Source organism: Larus michahellis, chromosome 4 (assembly GCF_964199755.1).
Source record: "Larus michahellis chromosome 4, bLarMic1.1, whole genome shotgun sequence".
NCBI lineage: Eukaryota > Metazoa > Chordata > Aves > Charadriiformes > Laridae > Larus > Larus michahellis.
The window spans coordinates 54,725,129-54,739,425 of NC_133899.1; the positions used below are offsets into that span (position 1 = coordinate 54,725,129).

General features: G+C 37.0%; 1 protein-coding gene across 3 annotated transcripts in view; it reads right to left on the reverse strand.

The window, feature by feature from the left end:
• PALS1 (protein associated with LIN7 1, MAGUK p55 family member) overlaps positions 1-14,297 on the reverse strand; it is a 57,136-nt gene that overhangs the window by 31,224 nt on the left and 11,615 nt on the right. Inside the window, exon 2 of one of the 3 annotated variants that reach the window (XM_074584909.1) lies at positions 4,117-4,203. The exons of 1 other annotated variant lie outside the window; for it this stretch is intronic. The gene's annotated coding sequence lies outside the window, so the exon portion shown is untranslated. Of the gene's footprint in view, positions 1-4,116; positions 4,227-14,297 lie in introns of all 3 variants that reach the window. One more of the 3 variants, XM_074584910.1, reaches the window with a different exon arrangement.

The following is a 14,297-nucleotide window of genomic DNA, read 5'->3' on the forward strand; positions in this document are numbered from 1 at the left end:
AGATGAAGAATATTTTTGATATCCTAGAAAGTTAGATGTCTCTGAAGCAAGCAATAAGCAGTACAGGCAAAGTAATCACTCACAGATAATACAAAAGATTATACAAACTATCACTTATCAGACAGCTTAAAATTTGATGTTACCAAAATATCAAACCAACTCCAGAAAAACCCGACCCCCACAGATATAACTGGTTGGTAATCCATAAAAGCATAGGCGCACTGCAAATCTGGAATGCTGAACAACTTCCTTTAATCAAAGAACCTCTGATAGTGAGTGACCTCTTCCAAACCTAAGCCCACTCTTCTTTCTGCTTTCTCAAGTCTGCTTCGGACATCATGAATTCTCATCTCCCAACAGTTTTGGAAAAATGCTACTGCCCAAGCACAACAAATGAAATAAGCACATAAGGAAAAAAATGAGATCAGCTCTGAAGTCCCTCTCTACAATGGCCCTAAGGAATTTAAAATGTAAATTATTACACTGATAAAATGTTAACTCAGTCTTCAAGTTCAGGTGTAGTGTAGCTGAGGTTAAAATTAAGATTCAGCTTGAGGCAGGCACCAGGAACAGAAAATTTCATTCTAACCAATAGGCATGGCATCAAAAGTCCTATGATGAATTATTTCAGAAACGTTTTTCTTGACTTTTCTTTCTGAAGGTTTCTTTCGCAATTTTAAAAATCCCAACATAACAACAAGAAGGGAAGGTTGTTACACTAAGTCTGCTCATTGCAAGTTGTGCATCATCCAATAAGGCAGCTTTTCAGGCCAAGAGGAGCTTATTTTGTTACATTAATTCTTATACTGAGGAGGAAAATTTACAGACATACTCAACAATACTGATTTTACTACATCATATGTAAAATATATAAAATAATATTTGGAATTAACAGAATTCTTTTCCACTGTACAACTTGGTATAAGCAGTTTTTATACTCTTCAGATATGTACAAGTCTCCCTGTGTTACACAGGGTTTGGTTGCTCAAAGTTTAATAGGGTTAAATTGTGACTTTGACCGTCTTCCTTTGAACTGCTGATATCTAACAGGGGAACCTTAGTGTTTCCACATGACATGTAGATCTTTCCAAATAAAGCAGGTTTATGTCCAACTTCATATCACAAGTCTTACTGATATGGTCCTGGAGAGCACCTGCGAGAGTCTCTTCTTCGCAGATCACTTTTAACTATTCAAATTTTTGCCCTAGAGAGGAGGGCTTGAATAAACTCCTAATGTAAGTACAGCTATTGAGAAAGGGCACTTCAGTCACCCTGATCACACAAGAATTTCCCTGTGAGGTACAGCAAACAAGCCATATTTCTGGTTCAAGTTCAAAACAGCAAAATTAAAGAAAAAATACAACTACTGTCTTACTAACTCTACTTACTATTCTCAAAAATACTGTATATCGCAAGGCACACATCATTCTTCATACTGACCTCTAACAGTGTCAGGCTTCTATCATTCCTTTAACCACCCTCAAGACACTAACCAAAGCACAGCCCCCAAAAGCTCTGTCAAAGAATAAACATACACAAATGCAATCATCTTGGTGTGCAAGACAGATGCTAGTATAAAACACATACTGACAGGGACAAACAGAAGTGCTGTAAGGTGGTTTATGTTTTCACTTGCTTCCTGGGGACTGTGGCTGGTATGCATAGCAATTCTAATTGCTTTAACAACTAAATTCTGTACAGTAAGATTAAATTTGTTTTGCTTCAGCAACTTCCAAAGAGCAAAAATGACATTTTCTGAAGGCTGAGGTTTTGCGTTACATTTTAGTGGTGTTTAAAATTCTTTCAATGCCAGAAGTATGATTAGACTTGATAGTTCCCTTTTTAAAATTCATTAAAGCTGCAAATTCTGAATGACTGCAAGGGAATTCAGCGCTCACCTCCAACTGAATTTCATTAGTTTTGGCACAGTTGAGAGTACAAAAACCCAACCTACATCTGTAATTATATTATAAACACAAGAAATACATATTTAACATCATGCACTGTGCAAAGGATTTATCATCATCTGAAAGTCATATACCATGACAGACATGGTATATTAAAATATTCATTAAAAACAACTGGAGGAGGAATTCCAGGTTGCTGGAGTGAATTAAAAGTTAGATTAAAATCACATACGAGATGCTTCCTGATATCTGAATTACTAAGTATGCTTAGTATAAAATTATGCTCGAGATCTCTACCACGTAATTAATGGCTCACATAAACAGTAGGTCTTCTGGTATTTTTACTCAGATTTCTAAGCAAGCAAAACCTAAATCATAAAAATCACAAAATAACAAAGTAAAACTTGTGAGTAATTCCACAAATGGAAGCTCAGTGTAGGAAAAAAAAAATTCCCAGCTTTCCCTGCGTCATCTCCCAAGCATCATTTGTTTCTTCAACAGTATTCCAGTGAACCTGACAGATTAGGAGATTTGGAAGCCAATTACCTAAAGGAAAACACAACACAAACCATGCTGCACAGCATAAAATTAACCACTACTTGATGAGAGTTAAAGATTTAAGTTTACAGGAGACAATACTTCACAGATATCTCCTATGGAGATTAATAATACCTGAAATACCTGGTACAGACTGGGGCAGCCTGATGTTTTCAAAAGTGAATAAAAGTTACAAAACCTATGACAACTTGATACTATTTTTCTTGATTTAAAAAATTCTGTAATAGAAAAAAAATCATTTTTACACTAACTCTGCAACACGTTCAAGACTGTGACTTCTGGTATAGTTTGTTTGGTTTTTTTTAAATCTACAATATTTCATATTATTTTCTCTAATTAGGAGCTCTAGCATAGACTTGGTTTTGGAAGAAAACTCTTCCTTTAACATCCAGCTGACTCTTATTTCTAATAATTTCAGACCAGAGTTCATTATAAAACCTGTCAAGCACAGAAACTCAGTTCAACATGTGTATTTCAAAGGGCCTTCAGACATGCCAAGAGGTTTTAACATTCCATGCTCACTTAAATGTGCGAGGCAAAGGGCAAAACCCTCAAAAGGGAAGTGATTTTCACTGTTAGTGCTTTCTAAATTACATTTGTACAAGAGCAGTAACAATGATAACTTGCAACCCTAAAGCACAGAGTAACTGAAAATTCAGATGCTAAGGTTAGATTCCACTATTATGAATTGTACAAACAGATTTTTCAACATGTAAACATGGGAAATTGTAAGCGTATGTTTGAATCGCACTGGTATTACATTTAAGAACTGTGGTCTATTTAAAACACTTTCAATTTTATTAGGCTTGTTTATCTGTTGATGCAGTGGCAACAACCAAAAGTCTCACAGCTCAAGAGCCGGCCCAGTCTATCAACTTCAAAAGAAAAAGGGCTACTACCTACAGAACAGATACGAACATAATGTTTTCCATGAAAAAACATGGATCAATTAGAGCATACATCATGTCAATGAACAGCCACATCACTTGGACCTCTCTTCAGCAACTGCATCTTTGCAGTAAAATATATGCAAGATACTTTTGTAATTTTCGTGTACAAACTATGTGAAATGACGACACACACAGAGTGTATCACATAATTTCACTGTATATTTGCACATGACAAATGACTGTGTGAATTTTAACCTATTTGACTGCAGAAGCATAAACTGCTTTCTAAGGCACATCCAAAGATTGTTTTATATAAATATTCAGTGCAATACAACCCCCTATTCTTGTTTCAGTCACTCTTGCAACTTTTAGTCGTATCATATACTACATATATTTCTAAAAGAGGCTATGTTTAATTTAATTACCTAGTGCAACAGACAATGGAGTTTGGATAAACAATTCTTGCTGCCTCAAAATTAAAAGCAGAAATGCAAGATTTTTAACTGTTATCACTATTCAAAGTACTCTTTCTTCGTTGCCAAATGTCCAAAATAGCGGCTGGTCACTCAGTTGGCCCAGGGAGGTGATATTTTCCCCCCTCTTCAGCTCCTCTGGTGCCAGGGCTCCCCCGGGCAGCAGCTGCAGCCCCCCATTTGTAGGGATCAGCATTTCCCCACCAGACCAGATCGCAGCACTGCTGGCTCCCACGGAAGCAGCTTTGTCAGCTCCCACACACTCAGGCCAGGAGCTGCAGGACTTACATCACATGCCAGCCATGCCACGATGCTCCTCAGCTCGCTCTGCTGCTTCTCCCCAGATTTTGAGACCTGGCAGCCTGTCTTCCAGCCCTGTTAGAAACAGAGACTGTTACCTAAATGCAGAGGTGAAAAAAAAAAAAAACCACTTTTTGTGAGTTCTATCAAGCTTGGTCAGCACATGGCTAAAACCTCTCAATAAGCAGCTGCGGTGCCACCAATAAAAAGTCTCTAGTACAGCACTTCAACTGTTCTATTTACATCAATCATTAGAAAACATACACCCTCAGTGATTCAGGTGAGGAAACCAGTTGAAGAGATACGTAGGATACACCAGTGCAGATTACTTTTAGTAACATATTTTATCTCTGTTAGGTCTAAAGAAATTAATGCCCCCTTAGAATAAGCATGATCTAAACTTTAAGAAACTGAACAGGCTGATTTTCATAAAAAAATAACATAGCAGTCATATGAAGACGGAGGAACACTTAAATTTTATTTAAATTCTTACCAATCTCTCTGCAAAAAACACAGGTTGCACGCTCTATTACTAGCAATCTTCCTTGATTAGTACCTCAATAATGAGACACTTTAATCAGTTAAAAGTGATAGCACATGTCAAGCAGAACCAGTGCACAAGAAGCTTGCTTTAGTCTTAACAAATCTGACTTTCCACTGCAGTAGAAATGTTTTTCTCAGTTACATAAATAATTAAAATGGTTCCAAAATCGACTGAGATTAAAAATATTTGTTGAAAACACTAAGGATAAACATCTTATATGCCACAACTCCCTTTGCTTTAAATACACACTACCACTTACACATCAGCATTGTTTATTTTCAACTTTTTAGACCAAATGAAAAGTAGACAGGAGGGGAGAATAAAGTTTCAGCTGGGGAGACTACAGATGTGTTGGGGAGAGGCAATGACAACAGAAACAAATCAGAGTAGGCTTCAAGAAGCTTATTGCTAAGAATCACATATATAAACAAAAACTTCAGACTTTTGCCACAGTCATTTAAGCATATTTTAAAATTCAGTAACATAGTATTTAACTTTTGTTTCTATTTTGCCATCTGTATCACCAATAAGCCTCCGACACAGTTTAATGCCTTTTGAACACTTGTGAGCAACTCCTACTGCTGACAAGACCTAAATTCTATTTTAGGTGAAGAGCACGGCAGAGGGCAGTCTCTACACTGATGAATGAAAAACTGAAAAAAAAAAAAAAAGAAACACATTCAGTTTTGAAAAGTAGCCCACAGAAACAACGAAAGCTATAGTTCATCAGATGGTCTGACATCCACATTACCCCAAACCAGCACATAGATTTAATTCCCTAGTCTCCCACGATGGTTTAGATTAATAGACTACAACTATGCATACATTTGAATACCCAGCTCTAATCAAGTCTCTAGCATCAGCAATCCTGCTCAGCAAGAAACATTTATTTTATACATAGATACTAGCAGATAACACGGATGTCTATGGGCTGCAATGAACAGATGATAGAACAGTGAAAGAAAAAATGCATTATCTTAATTTAGCCGTTATTCCAAATGTTTAGAAACCTTCAAGCATAACAAATGAAGAGTAAAGAAATTCCTAGAATTCCTGGGGATGTTAACAGATCTCACAGGACAGCCAGAAGCATGATAACGAGACACTCATTTCTTATCACCTATTCACAGACAGTTAAGACTTCAGATTTCATTGTCTTAAAAGTAAACATGCCCGTCCTCGTTTTAAACAGCGTTCATATTCTCTGTGAAATTAAAAATACTGCTGCTATTTTAGTTCTCTAACAAGATTCCCCCACCCCCTTCAAGCTATGTCCTTTTTGGCTTGGGCTCTTGTACCCTGGTCTCATTTTAATCCCTGTATTTTTTAGCATATTATTTTTAATGTCAATGCTTGGCACTGCTTCACTACATAAAACATAGTACTAATAGTAAATGTTCAAGTGCACTAATATGTAAATGACGCTTTCACTTCAGAGATGTGACTGAACCAAAACTATACTGAAAATATGATATTCCATAATTTACATCTCATCTGACATTTAAATTCATACAAAATGGCATTAGTTTAGTCCTTGACAACAAGTTGTTCTTAAGCCATATTTACATTATTCTGGGTAAATAGAAATTTCTTCTTTACGTTTTAATATTCCAATACCTGGTGAATCAGACAAACATGTTTCTAAACATGTTTAAGAAAAAGGGAAGACAGGCATTCCTCGCAGGCTTTCATCCAAAAATGCTGAAACATTAGCTATCTAATTCAGTCTTCAAAGAGGGTAGATACAGGGACCAAGACTGTATTTCAACTTTCGATGACTGAGCTATAGGCTTTGCAAGTTCGAAACACAAAGTCTTACAACATTATGCAAAAAAGATAGATATGTTAGTCTCTTTTATGTGGCCTTCCTCCTTGGGCTTTCCTCAACTCTTTTTTGCAATATTACCTGAATGGACGAGAGCAAAGTGGTTGTTGGTTTGTTTTTTAACTTATTGAACTTAACAATTTATCCTGATTAGCTCTGTCACTATATTACTCATAGGTATGTCGGGGGGAAGGGGATAAGGATGTTCTGACTTTTTTTTTTCTGACCACAAAAATGAGTTGAGACTTCTAAAGATTTAAATTCTGAAATATAGATGTAAACCACAAAATTGTATGACTGATAATCTCTGCACTTCACAGAGCTCATGGTCACTATGCACCACAAACTCAGAACAACCACATTTCATTTGAGTTCTTCTCTAGTTATTTTGGCGGGGGGCAGGGGGATGACCACAAACTATTTTAGACACTCAGGTCTCTGATATCATAAGTTTTTCATTCCTAAACTCATCTGAGATTGTGGTGACTGTTCTAATGAGCAAACCCCTAAAAAACTGCTGCATAAATTTTAGAAATGTCCTTCTGAAGGATTTTCACTTCACAGGCATAATTCCCTAAGGTTTTCTTCTTTCTAATTAACATCACCTGTACTTGATTTTTCTGGAGGACACTGTAAGCAAGGCATACCAGCCAGGCAGTGTATGTCTGTTTTTTCTATGATACCCATTTCAGTATTACTACTTTGCTGAGATGTCCTGTTTGACAAAGACGACAGGAGCCCTTGCTACTATAGAAGAAACCAATCATCCTCAACCAAGATAAATGCAATGCATCGTTGTGGTGAATATATCCCCAACAAAATAGTTGGTCACAGCTGCAGTTTGCATAGAATATTATGCTCAAGTGAATTTGTGTACATGAAATCTGCTGGAATGTTGCTACTTGTCTTCAACTTGTCAGGAGTGAGAAAAGTCAGAACTCAAAATTTTGCAGACTGAAACAACTGTTCAGAATTTGCAAAGTATTGTAGTTTCTTTATACTGTGTCAGTCATGTTACTTAATATTTGCAGAATACTTCAGTAATTTCTCCAGGAAAATCACATAATTCATATGCTTGTGAACAGCTTACTCCCCAGCTACTACCACAGAACAAAGCTGACTAGGCTTTCAAGTGTGCCCTACTTTTGGATCCTTTCAAACAGAGATCACATAGTTCATGAATTTATGACAAGAACCAGAAAAGAGACTGAGTGTCAGTATGATTCCTTGAACTGTTAAGCTGGGCTAGTTTGCTGCTCCCAAAGACTGCAGTCTCATAACTCTTTCTCTTGACTGCTCCCTCACCCTCTCCACTTTTGGGTTGTACAGCCAGTACCTTCTCTGATAGCTTTGAAACTTGTCAAATCTCTCCATGAATCACCTTAATTCAACAAGACTGTAGAATGTTACAAAATTTTTTTTTTGGTTGGTTTTGGTCAAAGCAGCATGCTAAAACAGCTCACTATACTCTGAAAGGTGACAGGATTGGCACAAGGGGCAGGAGCAAGGGGTTGAGACCAGGGAGGTAGAGGTGAAGAGAGAGACAAGGAGAAAGTCTCCCCGCCAGCAGCAGAGAGACAACTCCAATGGAACCTCTTCTCATAGAACCGTATTCCGTGAATTCATCCACCTCCCCTGCATCTCATCAACAGCTACTGATTTTGAAAGAGCTTTTCATCCTAAAAAACACAAGCAAAACCCACCAAAAAAAACCCCAAGACACCACAAAAAGAGCAACCACATACCTACAACCACTTACATCTCTTCCTGATGATGTAAACAGGACAGCTGAAGAACCTATTAGTTTCTCTTAAGAGGCATACCCCGAGACACTGTGGGTATGAAGGACAGCAAAACTTGCATTTATCTTCAAGCATTATTTCCTCCCCCAAAAAATGTTAAACTGAAGACCCATGTCTTAAGAGCACTATTAGAGGAGATCCTACTGAAAAGTCTGAACATTTCTGCACATTCATTACTTTAAGATACTCAAGTAGTATTCTGAATCTATTATCTTCATGTAAATAGTATAAACACACTAGATGAGAATCCACAACTCAAAAGAGCTTGCTGATTGTTTGGGTTTTTTTTAACAGTAGACAGCAATAACAGACATAAATCTTAATTTTCTGCGTGCCTGCAGCAGAAGGCATAAAATGGTACACCTACTGGTTAAACACCAAGGGAAATAAAAGTACTACCACCTCCCACCTCATACATACATATATCTGTACAATAGAATTCACATATGGGTAACCGCTTGGAAAGGGACAAAAATTACAAATCACCCATATTTCAAGCCTTCCCGATATTTATAACAAAGATCTGTTAAACTTATGGGAACAGTGCCAACCTTGACTGAAGAACTCATGCCAATTCATTGGACATACTATAAGGTAAGACTACTGAACAAATTTATACCATCTAGTAACTTAAAACAGAAGTCATGAAAACACCTGTAGAAAAATACTTTATGTGAAGTGTTACCAAAATTTCACTATAGGATATGAAAATCAAATGTTTTATGAATAACCTACATTACTAGACTTCATAATAAAAATGCCTGAGAAAGTTTCATGAAGGCTATAAAGACTTAACATTAGAGACCTCCTGTACCTTATAAGAACAGTCTCTTTCTCTCCTATTAAATGTAAGTGCACTCTTGGGCCTAATGTTAGCAATCAATTAAACAAATTAAGATAAAACCCCAACAGGAACATACTTTGCAAATCGAATTCAAGAACATAAGCACTGTGGCTGCAGAGCTCTTTCACAGTTCAACTCCTTTGCTAAATCAAAGGAAGTACATTCAGTTTCTGAAACCCTGTTAAAGCAGACATTCTTTTTATTAAGAAAATATCAGAAATTTGTGATAAACTCACAGGAATATAAGATTCTCTTCGATGTGAAGAGAGGTAAACTTATTTCATAGGTAGTAGGTGCAATAATTCTATTCAGAAAACACGTCATCACTTAAGCTGTTGAACTAAGATATTAAACATCACTATACAAGTCAGGGAAAAACACTGGTAAGCTAAGTGATGTAAGTCACTCCACAGAACTCTCAAATCACACTAAGGAACAAAAATTCAACACCGAGGAAGGTGGAATTCATCAGAGACCTCTCTTTGCCTAAGATCATGGAGTGAATCTCCTACTGCAATGAACTTCCAACACAGCATTTGAACCTGAGGACCTATTTCCTCTCAATTCTTACACTAATCAAGCTGAGGATGACTCTTCAAACACTAATGTTAAAAACTTTGTTTAAAAACAACCTTTTCCCTCTTTCGTAGCATCTTTAAAGCCTTCTTCCCTCCCCCAGTTTGAAAGCTGAACACTGAATTTTTTGCATAAGCAAAAAAATTCTCAACCATCTTGGATATTCTGTGACAGTGAAATGGATAAACAATGAAAAGTCTGTTAACCTATACTTTACACTTGCTTGTCCTAATGAGTACATAATTATTCTTTCAAAAAAGCCACACCAACATAAGTTTTGCCTCGTCATTAGAGCTTTCTGAAGTGTCTGACAACTAAAACTGGTTCCCCAAACTCGTATTACCTACTACTACCCACTACAATAAAGAAAATTGTAACAACAATAGAAAATGGAAATCACAATCCAGAAACAGCCAGTCTTCCTAGTTTTCTGCGCAAGTTCAAAATTCACTCATTTGTCCCACTTTATCTTTCATGCATATTTCTACTGCTATAAAACCCCAAACAAGTTTCTCAACAGAAAAGTAGAAAAAAAGATATTTGAACATTGCTTCTACCTGATATGACTGTGCATCAAAACCTAATGGATGCAAGCTAAAGAAACTTCTCTACAACAGACAAAGTTTTCCTCCTGGTGCAGATATCAGATCTCAGGAATTCAGGTATTTTGTAATAGGAAGTGTGAAGACAGGAAGAACATCTTCAACTGATGAATGCAGGATATCCTTGCATTTCACCACCCAGTGAAGTAAATTGTATAGGTATTATACAAAAGGGCACTGAACGTTAAGAATACATTCAAAGAAGTTATTGAGCAATACTTAGAAGAATTACCCTACACACCCAACACCTTAAATAAATACCTAAAGATTAAGTTTGTACAAGCTTTACATACCAGTGATGCAAACGTGTTTATATGCATTACCAATATAGCTCATAAATCTCTGTAAAGAAAACATGACAACACTTTAGTGTCCCCATATGTAGAACTCAGTCAGCAGGTACTTCTGAATCAGAAAGTAAGAACTCGGTGTCCCAAAATAATCCCAATGACATAAACTTTAAACAGGGCCATTTATAGCCACTTTAGGTAGCAGCGTCTTCACTAATCATTGTTTAGTTTCATTCCAAAAGAACCATAGTATTGACTCCTTTGGAACAAACTTCTTAGAAGTTTGAGCTTCTTAAGAACACACTGATGCCATCCAACTGAAGATAAACTGCTATTAAATTCAAAACCCTAGAGCCAAATTTCCCATAATTAAGCTTATATAAGAATGTAAGCTGCATATTTGGCAGTTCTACTTCGGGTTAAAGAATGAAGCCTTCAGTAAATTAGCCTTTAACAGGTTTTACTATACTAATCCTTTGAATAAAAAGAAGCATAACACTCTGGGCATAAGGTACTTCTTCCTTAAATTCACATTTATAAAACTGTAAAAATATGAACTTTTGGGTGTAAACATTACTCAAAATGATGATCCTGGATGCTGCCCTCTCACACTGAGACCACACAGACAGGTGTTTTCCTCTAGGGGCGGAGACAAACCAGTAATCTAACACCAGTCTTATGAACAAGACTGCACTGGTAACAAACACTCTATGACACTGAAGCATTCCAGAAAACAGTGTTACAATTGTGAAGCTATCCCAAGCAAAACTGATTACTAAAACGTGCCAGAAATACTGCCATTCACCATCAATAAGGCAGTCAGGACAACTTGAAATATTATCAGTGCTTCTGCCCCAAAACTGGCAGCTTTGCCCTGTTGGAAAACCAGGTGTCAAGACTTCAGTTGCTGCTCCAACTGACCGCCACCTGAAGTTGCATACAGTATGAATGCTAGTGAGGGTGGATCTTGGTTTTCCCTGAGAAAAGCCAGAGAAAGGACTGAAAATGTAAGGGGGGAAAAATGGGAGAGTCTAGAACTAAATGGGTAATTTTTCATTCAAGCAATGATCAAAAGAATAGCGAATTTGAACTACTCTAAATTCCCTGCTTGTATAAAAAGCAGAATGCAGTGTCAAAGGGCAAGGCTAAGATGACAGAAGAGACAGAAAGAGCATAACTGGATATGGGCCTCGGTGCCAATATCAGAATTTCTATACACTGCTTGGGAAGCTGCCACTGTCTTTACACGAAGTTTTTTGGATCAAAGAGGTCAGCCAAATAGTAACAGCAAAGAGTGAAAGCTGTGGTCCACTGGAAACATAAATCTGTTTCTTCCGGAAGACAGAGGGATGGAAAGAACAAGTATTTTCTCTGATTCAAGTATAAGAAACATGATGAAAATTAAACTGAAAAGGTTATGTATGTAGAAACTGCAACAACCTAGTCTGGCGCATCTACCTTGAAAGTAACAGGAAAAAGCAGCAGATTTTGCAGAGAAAACTCAAATATCACTGTGAAGCACCAAAGCTACAACAAGAGCACAACACACTTGTGCCTTCACTGCAGTTACCCTAAGAAACAGTCAGGTTTACAGAAGGGGTTTCAGTCAAGAAACTTCATCCGGACCCTAACCATACACATCTCTAATGCCTGACAGGCAGCATGAACTCTAGTTATTATACGCCCATGCTTCACCGCTGCAAAGCCTGAAAATACTTGGTCCTTCTGTTGCCTGGCAATTTGAGGAGACTTGACAAGCTAAAATGGGAAACCAGGTTTCCTAAACATTCTTTTTCTAGATTTCACTGCTGCAAATTCTCACAATGCACTGGAGCAGCACAGCTGAAAAACTTCAGGATGCAACACTACACACCAGCCATGCCAGAACACGCACATATATCCGTGTTTCAGAACAATCTCAAGTTACAGCCTCTACTTCTTCCTACGAGTTTTCCCACTTGAGCTTAGGATATGATTCTGCAAGATGGAGACAATCTTCACTTTATTCCAAACCCCTTTTCTGACTTATTTTACACTGTCTTTGGCATCAGTAGAGCTCTCCATGAGCCAGCTCAGTGGAATAAAACAGCAGAGGAAAAAAAAAAAAAAACAAAACACCAAAACCAGGAGAAAGATACCTCCCTTTCTCAGAAGCAAAAAACTCTAATGTGAGATCATCTGCACATAAACAGTGGTCTCTCTTCATCACCAAAATGACCGCAATTTTTGACCACTTACAGACTTTTAAAAAATAAATTGTTACCAACTCTTATTGGTTACAGAAGAGCCAGTTTATACCTAAAAAAAATCAGACAAAATGTGTATAAGAAAATTCCATGTACTCGTGTGTTTAACTGAAAGAATAAATATAATCCAAAACCACTCCTGAATGGTGCTGTGTGATCAGCAACAAATGATTCCAGAACAGAGAAGTACCCAAAGGTAACAGAGAGAAATTAAGAGACATGCTTCCACTGCATGTCAGATAAAAACAAGGATGGCAGTGAATGCTATCATCTTTCTCAATTTCAGAAGAAACTTACATATGTGGATTTAGGACTAGGAGTTTTGGATACCACTTACAAATGTGAGCTTTTGGGCTCTGGCAAAAATGAGAATTCTCAAATCAATTAGAATGCCATCCAATGATGTCACCCAGTACAAATAAGGCTACTATTTAAGCAGTATTTTCTTGATGGCTACCTGAATTGTTGCAGACTATTTTAAATTATCTGTCATTAATGGTATTTTTTCAAATGTATTAGGTTACATTATGAGGAAAATCCTTGATCCTTTCTTCTAAAAAGAAAACTAGACAAGTCTCTGTTAAGATAAATCAATCAACATATAGAGTTTAGGGAGCTTCAGTTTTCTCTCATCCAAAGACGACAATGCACGCCTTCATCCAGAATAGGTTTTGCTCATTTTCTTAGAAGAACCAAAAGGGTCTAAAAATCAGTAGTTTAAATTATACAGACACACCAAAGTTTACACATGGAACGAAGTAAGGAAACACACAAAAGGATGTACAGATAAGGAACAGCCTATAGAAGTTAAATCATGCATTTTTAATTAAAAGAACAACAGGCTATTCAACAAAAGTTAGATCAAAAGCCGGTTTGCTTACAAAAATAAACTTACAAAAGTCATTACTTTAAGATTTTATTAAGGACTGTGCACAAAAGGATCCAAATAGCTATGTAAACTGAAAAAGATATCCAAATACAAGGATATAATTCCAGTCAACCCATCACACAGCTACAGCAGCTAAATAGTATTAGGGCAGTGCTGCTGGCTCCCTCAATTTCCCAGCTCAAGGTATCAGATTGTCTCAACAATATTTTTCTAACCAGTAATTATTTTTTTTTTCACCACAGGACTAGGTGAGTATGTGCAATCAAGAGCTCTGACATAACTGCAAGTCAATTAAAAACAGTTTTCTAGCACAGTTTTCAAAGTACCACTCAGTAAAATGGCTGAAACAAAGCACATTTTAAATCCGCAAAAAAAATATTTTACTCAACATTCCCAATAAGCAGTAAGAGACTGTGAAATTTTGCATAATGACAAAGCCTGCAGATATGAGTTTAGAGGAAAAGACAGGGACCAAAAGAAAAATTAAAAAAAAAAAAATCAAGTGACACTGTGAAGGTCCTGGGTCTGGCACAACTGGCAGTGGCCTGAAA